Source organism: Hipposideros armiger, unplaced genomic scaffold, assembly GCF_001890085.2.
Source record: "Hipposideros armiger isolate ML-2016 unplaced genomic scaffold, ASM189008v1 scaffold_250, whole genome shotgun sequence".
Lineage (NCBI taxonomy): Eukaryota > Metazoa > Chordata > Mammalia > Chiroptera > Hipposideridae > Hipposideros > Hipposideros armiger.
In genome coordinates, this window is record NW_017731600.1 from 309,099 (window position 1) to 320,930 (window position 11,832).

The 11,832-nt window shown below is 39.4% G+C and overlaps 1 protein-coding gene across 1 annotated transcript in view; it reads right to left on the reverse strand.

The window, feature by feature from the left end:
- The window catches only part of IL1RAPL1 (interleukin 1 receptor accessory protein like 1), a 1,086,405-nt gene that overhangs the window by 79,433 nt on the left and 995,140 nt on the right, over nt 1-11,832 (reverse strand). The window lies entirely within an intron of this gene.

The window sequence follows — 11,832 nt, forward strand, 5'->3', positions numbered from 1 at the left end:
TACCCCTGAAACTAATATAATACTGTATGTTAGCTATAGTTTTAATAAAAATCTTAAAAAAAGATTCACTTCCTTATTTTGTACTTGATATTTGTACTTATTTATATTGTGGCCCTGTTACAGAATAATTCACATTGATGCCAGTTTGCCCGTAATTTGTCATCTCTCCTAGGGATAAACAAGAAGGAATGCTCATCGTGCAGCAATGCTGCTCACCGAGTAGCTCCACGCTGTTAGCGGGAGAGCCAGGGCTCATTTCAGATCTTCCATTTTAAAAAGCATGTGTAAGAGTCAATCACCACTCATATTGCCCAAATTAAGAATGAAAGTCATGGGCCGGCCGAGTGGCGCGATGGTTAAGAACTCGCTTGGGATGCCAGAGGGCCCCGGTTCGGATCCCACATATAAGGGCCAGTGACACTGCCCTCTACAGCTAAGATGCTGAACAACAGCTCAACCTGGAGCTGGGCTGCCGAGAGTCGCTGGCGACGGCATAGGCTGCAGCCCCTGTGGCAGTGGGTTGCCATGGGCTACCGTGTGTAGCCAGCAGCCAGCGTGAGCGGCCAGCAGCCAGCGTGAGCGGCCAGCAGCCGCAGTGAGCGGCCGTCCAGAAGCCGGCGACTGATCTGCCTCGCCAGGGAAGAGCGCAATGATGGTGCCAACTTGGGCCAGTGAAGCAGCGTCCTCCACAACTAGATTGAAGAACAAAACGACAGCAACTTGTCTGTTCCCCTTCCCCTAATTCCCCAGTACTGTTCCCATCCCCCCAATTACCCAATAAAAAAAAATAAATGTACCACAGTTTCTTACTCCAAAAAAAAAAAAAAAGAATGAAAGTCATGGTTTTTTACAGTATAGTCAATAACATGGTAAAAACTATGTATGGCATCAGATGAGTACTAGACTTATTAGGGGGATCACTTCGTCAATTGTATGAATTCCTAACCACTATGCTGCACACTGGACACTCATATAAAATAATACTAAATGTCAACTATAATTAAAAAAATATATAGACATGGAATATAAAGTACAGCCTAGGGAATATAGGCAATGGCATTGTAATAGCTATGTATGGTGTCAGATGGGTTGTTGGGGTTATCACTTTGTGAGGGGTGTTAAATGTCTAATCATTATGTTGTTTTGTACCCCTGAAACTAATTAAAAAATTAAGAAAGAAAAAAAATGAATGAAAGCCACATGCAGGTTATCCTTCCTGCCACCATGTAGTCCCAATCTAGCACAGAGAAATTTGAAGAGGAGACTATATGCATAGTTGTACCTATGGCATTGATTTGCAAGCCCTGTTTGTTCCTGGAACATGGTAACACTAACCAAACAACAACCAACCCCCCTCCCGATATAAAGCCAAAAAGTATAGTGCTACAGATAGCTCAGGTGGTAGAAACCTTCCACCATTATTTGAGAACAAAGCTGGGGCTCTCTTTGTTGACATGATTAAAAGTCTCCCTCTGTGGTGATTTGGAAAAGCATCTGAGGTGCTTAGAGCGCGCTGCTCTGTGATTTGCAAAAAGAGATGGTTGTACGATGATTTACTGTGATAATCTATGGACTGGGATCTCTTTGAGCAATGAAACCACATTAATTTTTTAATAAGAAGTATGGGGCTCTTTCTTCTTCACTTAAGTACATTGATATAAGCTTATTGTTTTCTTATTAGCTACCCATTGCCAGCGCTAAATTTGTTGACATTTCCTGTTATTCTGCAAAATACTAGAAGGCAGAGATGGACCTTCTTTATTTCTGGGTCACTCAGTCTAGTATATTGCACTGCTCATAGAGGGTGCTAAAACATACTCGTATTTGGGCTTATCTATTTAGCAGTTTGTCAGTGGAGGATTTTCACTCAAGAATCAGGAGTCAAAACATGAAGACCATTTATCATGAGTTGTTAGCCTACTTAGCTTCTCTGTGCTCTATTTATTTTGTTAGTCTCTTTTATCCTATTTATTGTCCTTTACTGCCATTCTCCAGGGCTGTTCGCTCTTCCCTCTGCAACTATTTTCTCCTTCCTGAAAGCAGAAGTAAAGACTGTAGGAGAGTCTTCTCTGTGCAGCTTACTCCTTAGATGCAGTCTTTTTCATGGATGTGGCCGGATCCTTGGGGACCTTTAAGAGGAGCCTTACCCTGATGTCGGCAAATACTAGACAAGCATTGCTGCAATTTGATAAAGCCATACTTGCATTCGTGTCCTGAACTGTACAGAATATCACACTTTTTGGTAAACAAACTATATCGCCATATGATCTATAGATATGGTCTAAAGAAAATTTAGATTCTGCCATCAGAACTCCCTCAAAGTTTTAAAGTCTCCCTTTTGAGTAGTAGTAATAGCAAACAAGATGAAAGGTAATGTGTGGGGGTCTGCTATGTGTCTGCTATTGTGCTGGGAACATTACATGAGTCATTTAATCTTTACCACACCATGATACATATTATCGTGTGCATTTTGACCATCAAAGTTATTTAACTTGTCCAAGTGACATAGGTGCACAGCCAAAGAACTACCTCTGAACTGGAGCTGGTTAGTATCTGCTTTCCCTATCATCCCTCTCTTCCTTGAGATAATAAAAGTATCAGATCATATTCATATTCATACTATCTGATCACCACACATTTGCTTCAGTGCTTTTCCTCCCACCCATTCCTGTCTTTTTTCCTAGGGATAAGGGATTTAGGAGAAAATCAACAACTGAAATTTACAGATTTGGGGTTAGGAATAAAAATATGTTTTTTTTTTTTTTTTTAAGATGGCGTGCTGTGATTGCCTCTTACAGAATTCTGGACTCTCCCAAACTGAATTTCTAAGGTCTGAGGGACAATGGTTTTTCAACTTCAGTGTGCATGAAAATCACCAGATTTCCTTTCCTGGCCTCATCCTCAGAGACTCTGGTTTGGTAAATCTGTAGCAGGTTCTGGAATGAATTTTGGTAACAAGAATCTCAAGAGGAAGCTGATGGAGAAGGCCCTCAGATCACTTGGTGATCGAGGTTGTGGTGTCTCAACATCTGTACAGTTTGCTTCAATGTATACCTTTACAAAGAAATTTGCCCACATTTCTGAAATAATTAATTTTCTGAATATTTAACCATTATGAAATAATGATTCTATCATAGATGGATTTCTAGAAATCACTCAAGGGGGCAATAAAAGATAGTTAGAAAAGAACTGACTCACACCACTGGGAGGCAGTATGTCCAAGGCATTCACACTATGTAAACAAGCATTTGATCAGAGAATTTTTTTTAAGTATTGGGGATTTAAAAACCATGTGTGTAGGTGTGTGTTAGGGAAGGAGGAGGTGGTAAGTGTTGTAGCCATTACACCGATTTATAAAAACAAAACAAAACAAAGCCCTTAAAATTGAATTTCCCTTTAAGAGAAAGAATAAACAGAAAGGAATGTATTTTATCAAAAGAGCCAGTTACATTTAAAATTGACCTCATAAGTCAAAGATAAATGTTAAGGTGAGATTTTTGGAGGGTGGAAATTTGTATTTATAAGGTGCTCATAGTACCTATCTGAGGATCTCTTTCACTATTCATGTTGCTGGAAGTGTCTTTGTAAAATGGTTTATCGAAGCCCATTGTGAATGAAGCAATGGAACGTACTGTATAGTAAAAGTGAGAGGTGAAAAGTGTGAACACTGGTGTTTGATCTGAATCTATAAATGCTTGGTAGGTAACCATTTCTCTTATGTAAGCACCTTAATTTTATAATTTCTGTTGGCACTATGATTTCCCAAAGATCACTTCAAGGATCCCAGGAATGGTAATACATTTGCTGTGGTACTGATAATGAAATAAACAAAGCATGAACTTGTGGAAGAAAATTTGAAAGTTCCACATTATCATGTTGAATAGCTCAAGAGAAGAGGGTGGGAGGGGGATGTCTTGGAAAGAGAGCGAGAGAGCGAGAGAGCGAGAGAGTGAGAGAGAGAGAGAGAGAGAGAGAAACTTCTTATTTTGAAGAAGAAATTTTAAACGTCTTAGAGCATATCATTTTCCACTTGCAAAAAAAAAATGAAGAAATACTTCATTTCCTTGTTGGAAATGGCAGAGAGGAGGAGGGTCTATGGGTGGCCTGAGTGGAAGTATAATTCTATTTGGCTATGGGTTTAGAATAGAGAATTGTCACCTAGGCAGTAAAACACTCAGACAGGAATAAGCAAGGGTTTACCAGTCAAGTGATAGTTCCATGGAAGCAAGTTCATGGGTGGAGGAACACAGTGGTTCAGAGCAATAGCCTTTTAGGATTAGAATTTGTGCCTTGCTTTTATGAGATGGTTGGGTAATACTAGACAGGAAAACAACTCTAACATAAAAGACTACCATAACCTAAAGGGCAGATTGGACAGGCACTAATTGGTAACCTTTCACTATCTAGCTCTACCTTTATCCATATTGATTTGTGAAAAAGAGACCTGTATCATATGACAAGCAGGGAATGGATCCATTGTTGGCACTACTATCCTGATGAATGCTAAATTAACAGGAAAACAAACAAGACTCTCCAACCATCACCACTGGAGCCTGCCAATGGTGGATTTTCCGGCACACCACCTGAGGACCAAGTTGAACTAAACCAGTGACAAGGCAGTATGTACTCATTGGTGATCGCAGATGCTGAAGTAGAATCACCTGGTATTTATTTACATACTATATAACAGAAATAGCTTATCTAAAGGGTACTCTTTGGTATGTTATCCCAGTTAGTGGCCTGGGGCAGGGGAGGTGCTAAGGTTCATCCCTATGGTTTGGGCTCCTTTTACCTTCCTAGTTCTCTATCCCAGGAGTGCTCACATCCTCTCCAGTGATATTCATCACTAAAGGTAGCCAAGCACCTGAGATTGTGGACGTTATGACCAAAGGGCTTTGTTATCTGTCTCAATTAGTGAGAAAATGGAAGCAGAAACAAGTATATATGATGCTCATGTTTCATATTGTTATTTCTCCATTCTTTCTCCCACCTTTTATTTTGAATTAGAAACTGTTCTCTTGCTCAATGTGAAGTAGAACTAGAATTCTGGTTTTGATTGTGACATTCAACTGAGATGAGTGTTTTGTGATGAAGGCCCTGAATCCACTCTGACCTAGTTTGAGTGTCTGAAATAATGCTGGGTTGTGCTCTGTGGAGGTTCATGGGCGTTAAGTCTGGGAAAGCAGCTCATTGAGGCAAAAAGGAGAGATTGTTAGCTGAATCTGACAATTATTTACTGAGTCAGAAAAAGAAATGGTGAAAGATAATTTACAGGCAAGACACGCTAGGTGCTCGCTGACAACAGATCACCCAGCAGTTGCTACAACTTCCTTCTTATATAAGGAAGGACATTTATAGGTTTAGTGCTCAAAAGTTACTTGCCATAACATTCCTCCTGAGGACTGTTCTGCTCTGATGAAATTTAGGATACACTCAATTAATGTCATGGATAATCAGGTCAATTGGATAGCCCGTGAATCTGAGAAAGGGCTGAAAGACATTACTGATACTCATTCTCTTATAGACCCAACCTGTAGAAAATTCAGTGCTTGGTTTGTGTTCTTCTTCTAGCCTATGGTTGCCCAAATGGGAAGAAGCTGACGAGGAAGAAAAATTGTCAAATTTAATAACTTGCAAAAAGGTTTAGATGTCAAATTGCCACAAAATCCGATGCCTATGGAGAGAAAAACAAAAATGACAGGAATGCCTTTGCTTCAATTAAACAAAGAAAGTTCTCCTTCTGATGGGTAGATGGGCTGAACTGGGGTGTGTGGCATTATCTACTAGCAAGATGTAGGAGCCACTATCACTTGGGGGCAAGGCACTATTGCCACCACACAGGTAAAATACACGGTTCTCTAGAATTAGAGATGGAGTATCATTGTCTACAGTACCTCAGAGGACTTCCCTGTCTTTTGGGTGGCTGTGTAATGTATCAAAATAGCTCTTATTGATACTGGATACGAGGCTGTCATCTGCTTTCACTGGTTCAGGAAACATCTTTGTGGAAAGCAGATAAGGGCCCTGCAAAGATGGCCACATTCTAACCCCCAGAACCTGTGAATATGTTGCCTCACATGGCAAAGGCGTCATTGCAGATGTGATGAAGGTTATGGACCTTGAGATGGGGGGCCCCTTCTAATCACGTGAGTCCTTAAAGGCAAAGAATTGTTATTGCTGTGGTCAGAGAGAGAGAGAGATACCATGAAAGGTGAAGGGTCAGAAAGATGATATGTTGTTGGCTTTAAGGATGGAGAAAGGGGGCTAGGAATGTAGGCAGCCTCTAGAAGTTGGAAAGGGCAAGGAAACTGAGTCTCCCCTCAAGTTTGCAGAAAGGAATTCAGCCCTGCTGATCCCTTGATTTTATCCCTGTGAGATCCATGTCACACTTTTGACCTATTGAACTGTAAGAGGACAAATTTGTATTGTTTTAAGCCACTAAGTGTGTGGCCATTTGTTATAGCAGCAATAGGAATCGAATACGATCTGCACACAGATCTCTAATCCATGTTTCTAGTATTGTGGTTGCACACACTCTTTTCTCACTTTCTTCTTGACTATAGAATATCAAACTATAGATCTCTCTTAGTAACTTTTACATTAAACAGGATGATAAAATCATGGAGAACTAGGCAAGCAGAGGCTAGTCATCAGGAAAGCAATCCATAAAGTAGCACCACCATCAGAACACAAGGAGAAGGAGGGGCTCTGTCTAGGGAATTATGATGACTATAAGGCAGAATAACTGGAACGTTATTTAATATAAAGATGGAAGAGGTTTCTTGTGAAGTGGAACACATGGAGTTTATGGGAGCTGTGGCTTGGAAGGCCTTGCGAGGAAGACTAGATTTATCTGTTGAGCATCTGCATCCCATAGCCTATTACTCATGTTAAGCTTTCCACTGAATGGGAGGGGCCATAGCAGCCTAGGTACCCTCAGCCTCAATCAGGATCCTCGAGATGGGACCATCTCTTCCCCCCCCCCGCCCACCCCCTGCCCCGTATGGGAAGCTGGAAGACTCCAAAGCAGAAGAAATCATGCAGAAAAGGAAAATAATCATTTAAAAAGTCTTCTTATTTCCCTCTTTCTCATACACTTGCCCTCTTATTTATCTGTCTTTCTGTCACAGGGAATAGTCAGTTTCCTTGACTTTGAATGATGTTTTACACTACTCTATCTTTTGCTCGCATTATCCAATCTACCACTGAGCCATGTCCATTCAACATGCTGAATATCTTCCACTCGTCCTTTTCCAGAATTGATCCTGACTAGCCACCTTTTAAGACAGCTTCCCTGAGTAGCTGTCATCTTGTCACTCACTCCTTCTTGATGTCACTACCATCTCATCCCCACATTCGTTTTCTATCACATTTCCATAAAGAAGCCAAAGGAGTCACACGATAGGAGTCTACTCTCTATCGTATTTAGGGAAGCCTGCCTTCCATCCTAATTTTCTATTTCTGCCTGTGCAGTTTCTTCCAGACTATGAAGGAGGGCCTCTTGTTCTAATTTTTTTTCAAGTTCAACTAACCCAACAATTTTTAAATAGTTCATAGTAACTGACAGATAACCTGCAGTGCTCACCCTGGTTATCCACAGAACAGGGGTTGCTGTTGGACCCCTCCTTGAAGTCCACAAATTTTACAATAGGGAGGGGAGCATAGCAAGAAGCTCATGTCACTACCCTAATTCTTGTTTGGGACAGTCCGATTCTATGTGAGAGCTTTATGTTGAGACTCTCAGCTTCTGCTGAGGCCCATGGCTCACACTTGCTCCTTGTCTCACCCCAGCTTATAGAGTTGCATCTGGTGACCACCATTTTGCTGTTTATGGACAGCACTGACCATCAGCAGGGCTTCTTCCAAGAAGCTTAGGAACAGTGCTTCCCCTTCTTGAAGTCTCCCTACAACAAGTAGTGGGGATGTGGGCCCCTTGATGGCCTTACCTGCAATAAGTATGTAACACTCCACAACATTAAAATGCCAAGGATATTTTTGGTTGTACATTAATCTCAGAGCTATCAAATAACGGGCACTGATGTATTCTAAGTAAGCTTTAAAATTTTGAAATGTATCTTATTACTTAACATTGTTTTGTCACACTATAATTACTACTTTAAAATTCTAGGAGATATAAACGCTTGGGTGCTGGTGTACAGAGTGAGAAATTATTATATCAGAAGAAGGCTTTCAGCAGCTTCACTTACCTTGTCCATACTCTACCTAAGGTGGTGCTCATGTCATGCTTCTTAAATGAATTGTGTATCTAAAGATGAAAGTATAAAGAGGAAAGAAAGAGAGAGAGAGAGACTAGTTTGGGAAATCTGAAAGTCCAACAGGTTGACTGGAATTCTAACCCATATTTTACACTCTAGGATGTTGGATGTTAAAAAGGATGCAAAAAAATGTATGCAATCACCTCTCCACACTGTCTCCCTCATGATTTTGCCCAATGAGAATCTGAAATTTCCAGTTAAGCATTCCTTTAGTTTAATGTTTACAGAAAGTCAGAGCAGGGTATAAATGTTTCCAGAAAATGTAAATCATTAATCTATATATCTATATCTATATACAATACTTTTCCAATTGCTTCTCTGGTCCTGAATTGAAGTCCAAACAAATGAAAGTGGAAGGTGAACTTCCCGATGTCTGTTTGTTAGATGGTTGATCTAGTCATTAACTCATTGAGTTAGTGGTTCAAACAATTAACACCATAGGAGTGCCAACTATGTGCCAGGCATTAGAACAGAGGGCCCAGCTAAAGAGGATAACGTCTGGGATTTATTATTGCAAGTTTCTTTCCCATGCATAGGATTGCCCACTGGGTGCACTGAAGTTTGAAAGGCACTGATAGGAAGAAAGAGTTGCCAAAATATCTGGGGGAGTAAAATTAGAGGTGGCAGATTTGACCAATTTCTTTTTTAAATTTCACAAGGTCTTTCGAGGCATCATTCTGGGTCAAGTAGTTTCGAGATGTTTAGAGTTTAGAATTGGAGATCATATTGCTTTTCTTATGATCTAGCTTACTCAAGGTCAAATTAAATAAAATAAAAATTAAACTTCCATGTGATGTTAATGCTTCAGCTTGGGAGACAGCGAGTAGTTCACGCAAGTCAAAAGTGATAGGATTACGCTTTGAGGAACTTCACTAGGAAAGAAAATCAGTAGGTCACTAGTGATTCACTTTGTCATAAGCTCGCTACCTAATTGTCTATTCATGGCCAGTCACAGGCCACCCTGAATAATAATTCAAAACTAATTTATAGTATTTGTGCCATCAGAGGTCATTCTACTAAATAAAGTTCAAAAATCTAATAAGCTGTCTTAGTTACGTATTCGATTTCTTAACACATAAACTACAAAATCTCCGTGTCTAAAATTGGCCTTAGTGATGGTTTAGAATTATGTGAATGGTTCTATTCAGGAGTATGATGGTGACCTACAACACTGGAGAGAGAGGATGGGTACATAGTGAATTGAGAGACGCCTGCATTATTTCAAAAAGTCAAAGTACAACATTGACTCCCTGAGTGCTTAGAATTCCAAGAGTTGTTATCTCTAGGAACTTCCGGGTACACACATATGTTCTCTGAAACTTTATATTTGTTATTTGGTATTAAAAATATACTTTTCATTTGAAAACAAAAAACACGTAGAAAAATAGGTTCCAAAATCAGGAGTAAAAGTTTAGTTGTGTATTCCATAATGTTAACTGAAATACATACAATTTCAAGACTGTTACAATTTTCTTTTCTTTTCTTTCTTTCTTTTTTTTTTACCATATATTTTGCATTGTGAATGTGGTGAAAAGGGGCATAGGCATTGTTTTCACAGCGCTCCAGGCTCCAATCTCAGGTCTGGTAGTGTCTGGGTGATCCTGGGCAAGTTCCTTTAGAACATTCTAACAATAGCTAGCTACGATATAGGCTTGTTGGGAGAATTCAAAGCAATAGCGAATATAAAGCAGTTAGTACACTGCATGATGTGTAAAAAGTAATCAGTAAGGCTTGATTACTGCACTGTACACTTGAAGCTGATGTTGTATAATATTGTATGATATATATATATATATATATATATATATATATATATATATATATATATATATATATATATATATATATATATATATATATAGTCATGGGACGTGGAGTATAGTGTGAAAGCGGAGTCAATGGAATTGTAATAGATATGTATGATATGGGGGGAGTGGGGCAGCGGATTGGGGGAGGGGGGTTGTCACTTTGAGGGGTAAAAAGTATAACTATTGCACTGTGTTGTACAGCTGAAACTAATTTAAAACAATGTGTATTTCACAATAAAAAAATAAAAATTAAAAAAGTAATCAGTAATTGATAGTGGTGGCTGACATTTTTAACAGCTACTATCACACATGTTTTCTTTATCAATAATCTCGGGGACACAAACAATTGCAATGATCATACATAATAAGGCTCTCACCTAAACACCGGTCAGAGCTCAGACTTCTGTTGCAGAAATGTCAAGCCTGGACCGTTCCTTAAGTGACAGTTCATTTGTGAGGGCCTTTTATTAGTTAGAAATTCTTTCCTCAGGTTTGTCTGCTGGACATGGGCGTGAGTCAAGTGTTGAGAAAAATTCATCAACATCAGTGATAATGTTGGTAACGGTATTCGTAATAGAATATATCATTTGCTGCATACCTATTCTGTGTCAGACATTTTACAGTGTACTTTACATACATCCTACCTAATTTTATTCTTACAGCACAGGAGACTTCACTTCCTTCAAGTCTGCTCAAATGGCCATTGACCGTAAAGGCTATGCTTGAGTCCTAATAATAGAGCATGCTTATAATTGTCTCTTGCCCCCATCCTGAAGTTTTTTTTCCCTGGTGCTCTTCATTTCCAGATATAAGGCAATGTATTGGGTTGTTGGAAACATCATGATGCATCTTTGCAACGAAAACCACAGAAAAAATACGTCATGACTTTTCCGACAACCCAATATTTGTTGGTGGTCTTTTTTGTTTTCTGTGGCTCCATGACAGTGGATAATGTAATTGTTCAGCACTATACCCCCAGTCCTGGGGTTGTGCCTGTCATATGTAGACCGTTAATAAATGTTTGTTGAAGGAATGAAAGAGTAATCCTATGAGGTAAGGTTTTATTAGTCACATTTGGGGGAGTATGGAACTGAAACTCAAATAAATCAGGGAATCTTCCAGGGGATTCCCTCACCCAACCGAGCTGGTAAGTGTTCCGGCCAACAATTTAACTCACATCTAACTTCAAAGCACAGTGCTCTCCATTAATTCTGGCCTAAAATTATACTCATTCAAGGTCTACTATAGATTGGGCCATTATGCCATCAAAATACCAGTTTCTAAATATATTCTAAGTTCATACAATAAGTTGAAATTGAAATGACAATGGTGCACAAACAGAAAGGACCCCCAAAGCAAACACAGACATCTACTGAGCACCTATTTTGCATGTAATATTATATTGGAGATTAGATTTCTTAATTGCACTCAATATTGAGATTACATAAATATGAACATCTTGCTTTCAATAAAGAAAAATAAGAACAGCCTAAAAGGCCACCTTTGAGTTTCCCAGTAATGTTTATGTGCACCATTTAAAAAAATGTTTATTAAATTATTTTTTATTATGAAATACACATTTTTTAGAATTAGTTGCAGCTGTACAACACAGTGCAATAGTTATACTTTTTACCCCTTGGAGTGACAACGCCCCTCCCCCAATCTGCCGCCCCATTTCCCCCCAATATCATACATATCTATTACAAATTCCTTGACTCCACTCCCACACTATACTCCACGTCCCATGA